Consider the following 14,092-nt stretch of genomic DNA (forward strand, 5'->3'; position numbering starts at 1 on the left):
ACCTTCTGATCATAGTACAACTTTCCCTTAGCACTAGCCGAGAGGCTATTTTTGTTTAGCCACCTGGTAGGCTTCTGTCATTCTTTTCTGCCATTTTTTCTGCCATCTTTTCTTTGTCTGTCAGGGTACGCAACATCTGCAGCAAAGTTCGGTTAAAGCGTTCTGCGGGGTTTCCTTTGGGGTGGTATGGGGATGTTCGAGAATGTCCAACCCCCAAGAGCTGCCAGAGAGTCTGGAAGAGTTTGTTTTCGAATTCTCGCCCCTGATCGTGATGGAGTTTGTTGGGAAACCCGAAACGGGGTATGAAATCATTGTAAATTCCCTCCGCTGCTGTACGACCGGATTTATTCTTGGTTGGGTAGGCTTGAGCAAACCGCATAAAGTGGTCCACCATAACCAAAATGTACTCGTACCCACCTTTGCTTTTCTCAAGGTGCAGGTAATCGATGCACACAAGTTCGAGTGGCGAGTTGGACATCAAGCTACTCATCGGTGCCCGAATATGAACTGTTGGTTTCTTTTGTTTAATGAAACTGCATCTGACTGCATGTTCTCGGTACAAGATCCAATTCTCAAGGTTTAATCGATCCCACTCACGGAGAAGTCTATGAGCAGATCTTTTCAATGATCTCCTGATACTTCCAGTGGGTCGGGCACCAGACTCTTTAAGTCTAATCCTTAATTGTGAGGTCATCCCTCTGTGCATGTCTCAACTCATCAGGTTTGATTTCCTGGAGGGGCGCGCCTGGCTGCAACACAACGTCCTGAGAGGAACCAAAAGGACAGCCACCCTAGCGACTTCTTTCTGCTGGGCTACTCGTGTTCCCTCCCAAGCCGCGCTTACCACCTCCTGAAATAACTCTTCTGTGCACACTGACGTGAGGTCGCTAATATCAAGTGGAACACGGGACAGTGTGTCTGCATCTATGTTAAATTTCCAGGGTCTGTACTTTTTTTTTTTTTTTGTTTTTGTTTTTTTATTTACACCGGTCATGAAATCACTACACTGGCTTCCAGTGAGTCAAAGGATAGAGTTTAAAATCTTACTGCTGGTCTACAAAGCACTGAATGGTCTTGGACCAACATACATGGTTGATCTGTTAGTTCCCTATGAAGCTCCCATACCCCTTAGGTCTTCTGGATCTGGTTTGTTGTGTGTCCCAAGAACCAGAACCAAGCAAGGTGAGGCAGCGTTCAGTTATTCTGCTCCTCACCGGTGGAACAAACTTCCTGTAGACCTGAGGTCTGCTCCAACTGTAGATCCTTTAAATCAGGCCTAAAAACATTACTGTTTACTCAAGCGTACCCCTAAATTAAACTTACCTGCTGTACTCTACTGCCCTTATTTTTAACAGCTCGTGCTTTTTATTATTAGGGCCCGAGCACCTTCAGTGCGAAGGCCCTATTGTATCTGTAGGAATTTTTCTTTTTTCTTTCTTTCTTTCTTTCTTTCTTTCTTTCTTTCTTCTGACGAAAGGAAGGCCTTTTTGCCCCCCTAAACATGCCCAAAAAGTCACCAAATTTTGCATGCAAGCCAGGCCTGGCGAAAAATTTGATATTTAATGGTTTACATTAATGGGCGTGGCGAAATGGCTCAACAGCGCCCCCCGGAAAACTTTGTGACTCAAGCCCCACAATACGGTTTGACGTACATGCACGAAAATCGCTACACACCTGTATCAGTACACAACTTAAAGAAAAGTCTCTTGGCGACATGGTCGAAACCGAACAGGAAGTCAGCCATTTTGAATTAATCGTGTCACTTTGGCGCAATTTATGCCATTCCTTCGGCAGTTAATACGGCCCGAACCGTAACGTGCCCCCAAGTGTGTTATACATCAAAATATGCGTCTCCATCCTGCGACAACACGCATTACTTTTCTCTTTCAAAAGCGTTACCTTGGCGACGCTAGACGCCAAAAAGCGCGCCCACCCTTCATCTGGTTGGTTCAGACAGAAAAAACTTTGCGCCTCAAGCCCCATAATACGGTTTGACGTACATGAACGAAAATCGGTACACACCTGTATCATGTCGCAACTTAAAGAAAAGTCTCTTGGCGCCATGACCGAAACCGAACAGGAAGTCAGCCATTTTGAATTAATTGTGTAATTTTGGCGCAATTTATGCCATTCCTTCGGCAATTAATACGGCCCGAACCATAACGTGCACCCAGATGTGTTATACATCAAAATGTGCGTCTCCCTCCTGCGACTACCGGCATTACTTTTCTCTTTCAAAAGTGTTACTGTGGCGACGCTAGACGCCAAAACGCGCGCCTCCCCTTCATCTGATTGGTCCATATTTGATAGTTCTCCAAAAGTCACCAAATTTTGCATGCAAGCCAGGCCTGGCGATTAATTTCATGGTTTGCATTAATGGGTGTGGCCTAACGGCTCAACAGCGCCCCCTAGAATACTTTTCTCTGCCATAACTTTTGAAAGGTTTGACATAGAGAGTCGTGGGTGGTGTCATGGGACTCGGTATTGAGTCCTTGACCATAATTGGTGAAAATTAGCCCTGCCCCTTCTTCTGATTGGTTGTCCCTATTTCCTGCTATAACATTTGAATGTTTTGACATAGAGAGTCGTGGGTGGTGTCATGGGACTCGGTATTGAGTCCTTGACCTTTATTGGGCTGAATTAGCCCCGCCCCTTCTTCTGATTGGTCGTCCCTTTTTTCTGCTATAACTTTTGAATGGTTTGACATAGGAAGTCGTGGGTGGTGTCATTTCTGATATGCTTATGGGGGACGGTGGCCGTGAGTGCGAGGGCCCGTTCATCGCTGCTTGCAGCTTTAATTTTACTTCTTTTCTTATCATCTTATTCAATCATATTTGTTATTTACTGTCTAATTATGTCAAATTATTTACTGTCTAATTATGCCTTGCCACTTTTAATGTCAATGTAAAGCACTTTGAATTACCTTGTGTTGAATTGTGCTATACAAATAAATTTGCCTTGCCTTGCCTTGCCTTACTTGTCTGCACACATATTAATGGTTAATACCATGCTGGTAAGTACCTAAGGCATATATATGTGCATTGTTAATATATTTATCTCATTAATATATTTACATATATATATGCATACATACGCATACACATACATATATATACACATACAAACCCAGTTTTTTTTTTGGGGGGGGGGGGCGCATGTCGAGCACTGGAGATCTGAAAAAAAAAAACAGAACAGACACGAAACAGGCATGGAACCGGCAGAAACACAAGCAGCAACCGTCCCAGGTCCCGAGGCCCCGAGGTGTGTGTGTGTGTGTGTGTGTGTGTGTGTGTGTGTGTGTGTGTGTGTGTGTGTGTGTGTGTGTGTGTGTGTGTGTGTGTGTGTGTGTGTGTGTGTGTGTGTGTGTGTGGCTCACGTCACGTCATGTGGACATATAGCCAAGATGGCGGACCACGTCACATCACGTGAACCAAAGGGAAAATGGCAGACAACGTTACTAAGACCAAAAGTAAAATGGCGAAACAACGCCACGTGAGCCTAACAAAATGGCGGAACATTTCACAACCAAACAAAATGGTGAGATAACGTCACGTGGATCTACCTTACATGTGATGGGCTGAGACAAAGGAAAAGATGGCTGACCAAGTCACGTGGTGACTGGGTCACGCGCTGTTTAACTACGGGGAAGGTTTCTCTACCCCGGTCTCTCTATCCCTCCATGCAGCAGGACCTCTGCCACCTGGTCAAAAACAATCATCTAAAAGTGTCTGTAATGTGAGGTTTCATCAGTGTTTCAGAGTAAACCAGTTTTCTGTCTGGACTCCTCTGGACACCCAGACAGTTGAAGGACAACATGTGACTAAACTTGTGATTTGTATTTTCTAGTTTTACACAATTGTAGATGCTCACGAATTTGCTATTTCAGACGTGTCCATTTTTTAGGAGTTGGTGCAGTTGGAAGCCAACTACCTGGTGATGATGTCACCTACTCTCATCCACTTGGCATTATGAGAGCATTTAGCAGGAAAACCACAACTGCCTATGGTGTGTGGAAGAGTCATTTTTATCTTATTGACCATTGTTCATATGTATCAGTCATGCATATCCAAAACAGATACACTCCCCCGTCGGGGAATCTAACCCCAGTCTTTTGCGTGACAGGCAGAGATACTGTCCACTATACTAATGATGACATGTGTTAAATTTTGTTAGAGAAAGTACTCAATGGCCAAAGGAAATCCTGGATTGCTCCAAATGCTCCAAGATGAGAGATTTTCAACTTCAGAGTGTAGAGTTCACCTTCTGGATTGCAGATGGAGGTTCTGTGGCTTAGTTGGTCAAAGCACCTGTCTAGTAAACAGGACATCCTGGGTTCAAATCCCAGCAGAGCCTTTAAACTCAAATGTCTTGAGATGCCTGAAATATCACATATCTCTCACTGCTGGTTCTGGCAGTATTTCTCACATGCTTGCTTAATTATAGCAGAGTACTTTGTCGAAAGTACTCCTGCTCTTAGTGAATGTGGATGCTCTCTGTTTTGTCATTCTATTGGAGAACTTCTATTCTCTCCTTATTTTTGTAATAACCGGAGGGTAGCTAAACCAAATTTTCCTCTAAAGAGTCATCGACAGCTGCCCGACGTGGCTGAGGGGATAAGCTCTGCGACCAACACTTAGACTCTAACACTGGGAGAGCTAAATCGCAGGCTGGCAGTGGTTTTTGAACTCATTGGCAAGATGGAAAAAACCTTCCAATGTACGATTTGTTGCTGCCATTCTTTCATTTGTCTCTGTGTATGCCCGGAAACGTACACTTCAAAGGTGCCGCAGGATAGGCCGTCTTCCATAATGTTTCCAAAGCTGCCCCGGCTCATGCATTATGTTTGTCTTTCATGGGACCTCTTTTATTCATTCTCTTCCTTCCTCATATCTCATTTGAAGCAAATGCCCTTACCTGACGACAGGGGCGGCACACCTCCGTAAACTCTTCTTCCAACCTCACACTGTGTTCACTGACATAACTGCGGAAACCGAGCACATATCTAAAGCTGGGTACACGTACCCTTTCAAGCTGTGATCGTGTAGTGGTGAGTACTCTGCGTTGTCGCTGCAGCAACCCTGGTTCGAATCCGGGTCACAGCACCCCTGTGGCAGCAAGAGTGCTTCTCAAATGTTTGGAAAAAGAAAGAAAAGGTGCCACGGACACAACAAAATCCACTAGGGTGTTTGGATAAGATTTTCAGACCATTCACACTTCAATTGATTGCGGTGGAGAGGGGGGGTGCTACGGCCCGGACACTTAGCCAAGGACAATGGACTCTGCCAGTGGTAAGGACCCGGCAAGCGGCGCATAAGGGAGACAATAATTCATTTAAAATGTTTCCTTTTCCCAGTTTCAGTCCTTGGTAGAAAAATACACAGAAATCATGGAGCTGTCAACATGCATCCTCCTTCCATAGCTCAGTTGGTAGAGTGGAGGACTGTAGAACCAGTAAAACAGGTATCCTTAGGTCGCTGGTTCAACTCTGGCTCGAAGGACTGTCATTATTTTTCATCTTCCCAGAGCGGGACTCTATTTCATCACTGTACTCGGCTATGGCTTTGGCCACTGCCATCTACTTTGGTTGGGACATCTGAGTTGTTACACCACGTGTGTTTCCACATGTTTCAATCAAAACTACTAGACCAACAAGCCACAAAACACATATCCGGAAAACAAAAAATCACGGTCACATCATACCTGTCTAGATGTTTTTTTTTTTATAACATTAAGGGGGAATAGAAATAGAAACTGAATGATGATCAATAACCTGTTGCACAGTTTCTGTAGTTTAGTGGCTATCGTGTTTGTCTCACATGAAAAAGGTCCTTGTCTGGCTGAACTTCTGGATCAGGACCTCTCAGTGAACAGAGCATATCATCCACTGGAAGATTTACAGCACGGTTTTGTATTAGAAGAACTTCATCAATGACAGCTTTTTTAGCAGGAAAAGCACAACTGCCTATGGTGTGTGGAAGAGTGATTTTTATCTTTTTAACCATTGTTCATATGTATCAGTCATGCATATACAAAACAGGCTTTCTCCCCGCCGGGGAATCAAACCCCGGTCTTCTGCGTGACAGACAGAGATACTGTCCACTATACTAACGAGGACATCTGATAATCTGTGATCAATATTCCACAACAAAATTGGTCCCGGCAGGTTAGCTGTGAGATAAGTACGGGAACAAACCTCAGACTAATGTTTCTGATTCAAACAAACACACATTTATTTCAGCCAAATGTTCAAGCATGTGACAAGTTGTTGTGGCCGAGTGGTTAAGGCGATGGACTTGAAATCCATTGGGGATTCCCCGCGCAGGTTCAAATCCTGCCAACAACGGTTAATGTTTGAACATACAAGAAGACTTGCAGTTCTTAACCGTAGACTAAAATGTCTTTCAAAACTAATCAGTGGGGTTTTTTGTGTTATCCCCAGCATGCATTAATAGGTAACATCAGCCTACATTAAGTTAGTTTTACATTTCTTTCCAAGCAGTCGGCCCAGGTTCGGTTCCTGGCTATCGTGACTGTGAACGTCTTTATATCTTACCAAACTTAATAGACGGCCTTCTAATGGCCCGCCTGCTGAATAACAGAAGAGTGGTTCTTCATGATCACACCTCCTAATAAACTGCCTTACAAGGTAAAGTCTACCTTAAATACTTAAATACTTTCTTGTTGATGTCACCAGAGTTTCATGCTAATCTAAACTGACAAGTGTAATGTTTGATCAATTTTATCACTTACATGATGAATTTAAATAAAAAAGACCTACCAAAGAACGTGTTAGTCAGTTCTTCAAAGTGTCAGTTCTTCTCTTCAAACATATAAGTTCATCAGTGGACTCTGAAGTTGAAAACCAGCTCATCTTGGATGAATTGGAGCAATCCAGGATTTCCTTTGTACATGTGCCATCAAGTACTTTCTCTGACAAAACTCAAACATTAAACAAAAGTGTCCATAAAGTGGAAGTACATCAGTTATCCTTTCTTTAAATCTGAAATAAATATGTTTGTTTGATTGAATCAGAAACATTAGTCAACTAAATGTAGTAAAACAACTCCTTTAAGAGAGCATAACGTGTTTCCCTGGAGGTCTAGTGGGCAGGATTTGCTGCTTTCACTACCATGGCCCAGGTTCAATTTACATTCAGTGTAGAAATATGATCAGTTTCTTCTTCTATTGTATTTATGTTTGTGCTTCTGTCTGATCGTTGCGTTGGCTGCCTAACCTCTTGGTAATTATGACCAATTCAACTGTGCCCATGTCTTCATCAAACTGGACATCATTTCAGCAGTTGAATGTCCACCTGTTCTTCAAGAAAATATGTAAGGAATTAACTTTAAAAACCAAATACCGTTAGTTTTTTTGGTTGAAACACAAGTCAGACTTGGGCATTAGCATTGGCCCAAAACAAACACTGACAATGTTTCTCAGTGTAGTAAGTGCTTCCTGTTGGTCCATAACATTATCTAAGCCAGTGATTCTTAACCATATGGCCGCGGCCCACAGTTGGGCCGCGAGCGCCATCTATTGGGCCGCGAAAAAAATTCAGTTTTGTACATGTGGGCCGCGAGGGCCGCGGGACTGCATAGCAACTCCCGACCAAATGAGGAGAAGACACTCAGCTAGCTGTACATGTAATAGTAAGAGAAATGGTGTGTATTTATAGAGAAAATCCTTCATTTTGCACAGAGTACGTTTAAATCCACCAGGATCAGGGATCGATTAATTGGGTCTGTGCCCAGAGCGAACGAGCGCGGCGTGATCATTTATCCCGACGCGTCCCCGCGGCCGGGGAGGTCGGTGCCGCTCGTGCGGCTCCGTCGTTACTGCTGAGGGATTGTAGATGTAGATGTGTGGGCTGGACTGTTGTTCGGGCTCGCAAAAGCATCGGAAAGTGACACGGCTGCAGCGGCCAGAGAGCTGCGGGCTCTGCCGTCTCAGCTGATCAGGCTCGGATGAAATCCGACACGCGCAGTCCTGACAACTTATTAATGTAAATAAAACTTAGGAAGTTACTTAGTAAGTAATTAGCTTGACTCTTACAGAGATGAGAAGCGTAACAGGTGGAAAGGGAAGTTCAACCCGGAATGGACAGATTCATCCTGGTTCAGTCTTCCCACTGGGACAAAACCAGTGTCCCATACGTTCAGAGACCGTGGTGTTCAAAGTGCGAAAGTGAAATGCCACTGAAACAAAACACTAGGGGGTAAATCCACAAAGAACAGATTGCGCCCGCAAATAGCGCTGTGAATTGCGCTGCATTTGCGCCCGCAATTTGCCCTGCTTTAAGGTCCTATTCACAAAAGATTTTGCTCTAATGATATACCGGAGCAAACACGCCCATAAAGTTTTGCGGCTGAGTGCAATTTGCACTTGTCTGAGTGAGCGGAGCTGTTTCCAGTGTTCTCCATATTTCTGCACACACATTGGTCCCTATGAAAACTGCAGAGAGCACAATAGCATCAACTTTCACGTATTTGTCCAAATCCATGCAGTATATATCTAAATTGAGTATTCCAAAACGAATAATGCAAGTTACAGATCACGTCATTGGCCCCCCAGAATACAGCTTTGCCACCGAGGTGGCAAAGCGCTCTCTGCTCTGTGCGCTCTGTGCGCTCTGAATTTGGGCACAACATAGGTCTGGGTAATGTACTCGCAAATATCCAGTATAACAGTTCTTGTGAGGAAATATCTATTCTTCTCTTTGCCACCTCCAAAACAGACAAACAGTTGTTGCGTCTCTCTCATAGAAGGTGAAGCTCCTAAACCCGAATTGCGCAAACCCGAAGAGCATGATGAGATGAGGTCTCTCCTCCTCCTCCATTTGCACAAATTGATTAAACCAAAACAAACTAAGCAAACGTAATTAATTTGGTAGATAGAGTCCAGTTACTACAGAATAGCCTACAGTTCAGTTGAGTGGCCTAACGTTACACTCCCCGAAAAAGTGTGGGGTCTGACACATCCACAGCATTAATTATGCAGGGCAGGCTGCGAGAGTGCGGATGGGTTTTATTATAATTTTCATTCACCGGCTAGTTTGCAAAATAGCCGTTTTTCTACATTAACCGTTACATATATATATATACCAACAACCATTATTCATTGCATTATTACATATGTGGGAAGTTATTACAACATTGAAAGTTGAAGATTTTCACTTCCCCACAAACGTAATAAATCTCTACAAACGTAATAGTTATTACATTTCTGGGAAATCGCGTGTTACGTTTGTAGTAGGCAGGACTATTACGTTTGTGGGAAATGTATTACATTTGCAGGATTATTACATTAAAAGCTGCATATTTTTATTACATTTGTGGTTTATTACGTTTGCGGGCATTATTACATTGGCGGGCGTTACAAGGCTGTGCGCATTTACGCACAAGGCACAGCACCAGTAACTTCATTAACACTGGATCGGGATCAGATCAGGATCTAATGGTAATTCGTGTTCTGTGTTTTGCTACACACACCTACAGGTCAGCTGTGAAACACACATATTCTAGATTTATATGTTTATATGGTGGAATTTTTTGTAATAAAGCAGCCCTTATGTATGGATGAATCCTGAACTCCGTCCTGTTACTTTTATTTTTAAATCCGATAAGTCCACAACCCCACTTGATCTGATTGTTTACAGTCATGTCTGACTATAGATTTCACCCTTAATATCATTCTGTATCACACAGGCTTGAATCATATTGAAGAGAGAGAGAAAAAGAGCTGCAGGGGGAGTGAAGAGTGATTTTGCGCGCAGTTAATACATGTTTCTGAAAGACGGTATTTGCTCCACTATTTTTGCATGTGGCAAATAGCGCTGGCCTTTGTGAATAAGACGCTTTTTGCAATGAGGCTTATTTGCATAGAAAGGGGGCAATTTTGCGCCGAATTTATGAATATTACCTAATTTACATGCATGCAAATGGCACCGGCGCAGACTGCCACTATTTGCTTGGCAGCGCAGTTTGTGGAGCAATTCGCCCTTTGCGGGTGCTTTGTGAATTAGACGCTCTCTTTTTGTCTCATTTGCACCGATTTACCGGCCGCAAAAGCCGCACAATCCTTTAGTGGATTTGGCCCAAAGTCTTTCATCAAACATATCCCCTCAAGTCTGAACTGAAGTAACAGAAAATAAGCTGACCATCTTAAAACATGTTTGGGTCCAAATACAGCTGTGAAGCAGCTTTCTCCACAATGAACATAATTAAAACTAAATATCGTTTCAGCCTCAACAATGAGCACCTCCACATGCATATGAGAACCTGACACCATCCAGCCCAGATTTAAAGTCCTGACAGGAGAAGTTAGAGCTCAGTTCTCTCACCGAACGACAGAAAGTGGGGGCATAAGATTATAACAGGGGAAGAAAGAAAAACTGCAAAACTGTTCAATTGTTAAGATGTGTTTATATTCATTTATTATAAAAATGTGTTGAGACAATTAACAAAGAAAAGCGGAAATTCAAACTGCTGGTAAAGAAATAAAATAAGATAGCATTTGAAAAATAAAATAAAATCTATTTTATTTTTAAGAGAAAAAAATATGTGTAATTGAAGTTACACATATTACAGTTTTTCACAATCGTTACAGTTTTTTCTGAAAGCTTAGGCGCTAATTATGTTCTTGTAGCACAATTTCTAAAACTATTAACACACATAGCAAAACCACTCACTGAGTTAGCGAAATTAAAAGCACAAATACTGCTTTGCACTCAGTTTGTAATTTTGTAACACACACTTTTCAAAACTGTAGGCACAATTCACTGCTTACACTCAATTGCCAAATTTCCAAAACACTCCTAGCAAAATTATACACATGTATGGCTATTATTTACACTATTTTGCCAACTGTCTGGCACACTTTCACATGTGAAAACAATTTTAGAGAATTCGTTCACTTTGCAATCAGCCTAAGCACTATAAATAAGCCACAGGTAAGCTGTCTGTGTGGAGTACAATGGAAGGAGCAAGAAGAGTAAGAATCAGAGGAGTTGGAGGAAGAGGACGTGGAGGTGAAGAAGCAAGAGGTTTAGAGGAAGTTAGAGGAAGAGGACAAGGAGCAGCAAGAGGAGGATGAGGAGGGGGAAGAAGAAGGGCCAGAGCAGACCTGATATGTCATCATATGGGACAATGTTAGTTTCCATAGGGCTGCTTTGGTCCGCAACTGGTTTACTGATCACCCACTCTTCATGGCACTCAACCTCCCCATACTCTCCATTCTTACTGTAAATCCAATTGAAGAGTTCTTTTCTGCCTGGCGCTGGAAAGTCCACGACCTCCATCCCCATCAACGCAGCCCTTTTACAAGCAATGGAGGAGGCATGTGGAGATATTGAGCAGGCATCATGTCAGGCCTGGATACGGCATGCAAGGAGGTATTTTCCCCGGTGCCTTGGACTGGAGGACATCGCATGCGATGTGGATGAGATTTTGTGGCCGGACCCAGAGAGATGGCATGATGTAGGCTGATTGTCTTTTTTTTGTGAATGTATTATTTTGTGTTCTGTGCTGTGTCTTTGTTTTGACGAGTGTGAATAAACACCAATACTTGAAGTTTGGATCCCTGTGTGTTTACAGAACTATGACAAAAGTATGACCTCAAACTGACCTAGCCACCTTGTGCACAGAAAAAGAAAAAAGCCAGATGTGTTTTATATTCATACCATTAGTGTGTAGTTGGCACATTATGTGCTTAGTAAATGATGGCCTGTGTTTACTGTCTGATATGAAAACACCATTTTTACTAAGGTGTGTAGAGTTAATCAAACTGTGTTTGATTTTGCAAGAGAACTATAACGTTTTGATAATTTGGTGAAAGGTTTTCTCATTTGTGTGTAGAGTTTAGCAAAAATAGCCAATGTTGCAAAAAATGTACTTAAGGATTCAGAAAAAACTGTAATACCCATTTCTCAAAACAATAACAGCTTTTTTCAAACTGAACACACATATCTGAAAAACTCACACACAAAATGCTAAACCTGACACTCCCTTTGCAAGATGACTCTTTGCCATCAAATCTCTTACCTGTTCAAAAAATGGAACTCGTGTTTTCATTTGGTACACACAGCCATTTTTTCAAATGACACACACATACCATTCATTGAGTACACACAACTAAGCATTTGTCTGCACACTTCCAAGCATTTACAGCACACTTAGGTGCAAAACTGAAAACACAATTATAGAAACAGAACACACCATATGAATGACAATGACTTTGGAAAATGTGCTTTTTCTCCTTTTGTAAAATGTCTGTAGGCCTACTTTTGTATAGTCAAACATAAAACAGCACACAAATATGCAACCAAAAAAAGTTTAATTTTAGCACACACAGAACAGTACAGTACAGTAACCCCCCCCCTCACAACAAAAAATGAGCCATCATGCCTCTGGTTCCTGTCAGGCCAGAGGGCCTCATCGACATCACAGGCAATGTGCTCCCTGTCAGCGTTGGAAGAATCGCCTTGAGTGGCGAATGAAGCCCTGACAGGCCTCCACGCTTACGTCGCCACAAGCCTCCTCTATGGCCGGGAACAGTGGGACCCGGCCCTGTGGGTTCCGTTCATACACCTTCCACCTCCATGCTGAAAAGAATTCCTCTACTGGATTAAGGAAGGGAGAGTAAGGTGGAAGAAATAGAGTGGAAAGGCGTGGGTGGTCCTGGAACCACCCACGCACTAGAGCAGCCCTATGGAAACTGACATTGTCCCAGATGACAATATAATGGATCCGATGTGGGACATCCATCCGACCAGGTGGTATTAGCAGGTCATGCAGGCCATCCAGGAAGGCAAGGAGACGGGCAGTATTATAGGCCCCTAGGTGGGCATGATGGTGGAGGATGCCATGATGATTCATGGCCGCACACATCGTGATGTTGCCACCACGCTGGCCGGGGACCTCAACAATGGCCCGCTGGCCAATGACATTTCTGCCCCGGCGCCTCTTCTTCACGAGGTTGAACCCAACCTCATCAATGAAAATGTACTCATTCACCTCCATTGCGGTGTTTTTATACTGCAGTCCTGATTGAAAATTGCTCAACAGACCTGAAAGTTTAGAGATTTGAATATTTGTGTGTTGTAGTTTGATGCTTTGAGATTTTATTTGAGAAGTGTGTTCAACGACTGAACATTGTGTGTAGTGTTTTGACAGCAAGGTGATTTGTAATTGACATCAGAGTGTAAAGAAGGAAAGTCAGACTCTAATGCAGATAAGGGAGTGCGAAGTAGTGCCAACTTGGGTCGAGCAATTGGTACATGAAGTGAAGGTTGTGCAAATTGTGCCAGATTTTTGCTTTTTGGGTATTAGTAACTGTGAAAAACTGTAATGGGCAAATATGTACTTTTTTAATATAACAGTCAGATGCAGATGTTGATACAACTATGAGGCTACTTGAATATATATATATATATATATATATATATATATATATATTATGGATTATTTATTATGATGTTCTGGACCTTCGCTTGAGTAAATTTTCTCTAAATGGACCTAAAGTTGAATACCCCTGCTATACAGTGTTAATATTTAACGGGCCCCGGGCCACTCTGTACTGAAAAAATTGGGCCCCAAGGTCAGAAAGGTTAAGAATCCCTGAGCTAAGGGACAAATGGAGGTAAGTAGCTTGTGATATTGGAGAAACCATCATCAAATAGTTACTTTCCCTGACATGGAGACTGCTCATCTGGTCGTAATGCTGGAAAACTGTGACGTCTCATTCAGCAGTTTCAGGTTCTTTCCTGCAGCGTTGGTGGTGTAGTGGTCACTCAGCATGGCTGCTTACCAAGCAGTTGACCTGGGTTTGATTCCCAGCCATCGCAGCAAACATGAGGGCGTTAAGAGTTCTCTTAACGCTGGGGGAAAGTTAGCAGTCTTTATGAAAATGAACTCAAACAGTCAACACGTATGTCTACATGGACAACAATACTCTGATCAGAATCACATAAAAGGTGTTTGTGTTTTGTTGAAGTGGAGATAGCAGCTGGGTTTCAGCTAAACATGCGGTGAAGTACCAGGAGAATGCTAGAGACAGACAGGAGGGAGGTGGACGGGTCCAGCATCTCCTGGTGCCG

At 42.9% G+C, this 14,092-nt stretch overlaps 1 protein-coding gene and 3 non-coding genes across 4 annotated transcripts in view; all 4 read left to right on the forward strand.

Annotated features, from left to right (window-relative positions):
• LOC133452321 (NLR family CARD domain-containing protein 3-like) overlaps positions 1 to 14,092 on the forward strand; it is a 674,416-nt gene that overhangs the window by 435,408 nt on the left and 224,916 nt on the right. The window lies entirely within an intron of this gene.
• On the forward strand, positions 4,280 to 4,353 carry trnat-agu (transfer RNA threonine (anticodon AGU)). The gene has a single exon. It is a non-coding gene; the product is annotated as a tRNA-Thr (tRNA).
• Positions 6,262 to 6,343, forward strand: trnas-uga (transfer RNA serine (anticodon UGA)). The gene has a single exon. It is a non-coding gene; the product is annotated as a tRNA-Ser (tRNA).
• trnag-acc (transfer RNA glycine (anticodon ACC)) lies at positions 13,765 to 13,840 on the forward strand. The gene has a single exon. It is a non-coding gene; the product is annotated as a tRNA-Gly (tRNA).

The sequence above is a fragment of the Cololabis saira genome, chromosome 10, assembly GCF_033807715.1.
Source record: "Cololabis saira isolate AMF1-May2022 chromosome 10, fColSai1.1, whole genome shotgun sequence".
In the NCBI taxonomy this organism is placed as follows: domain Eukaryota; kingdom Metazoa; phylum Chordata; class Actinopteri; order Beloniformes; family Belonidae; genus Cololabis; species Cololabis saira.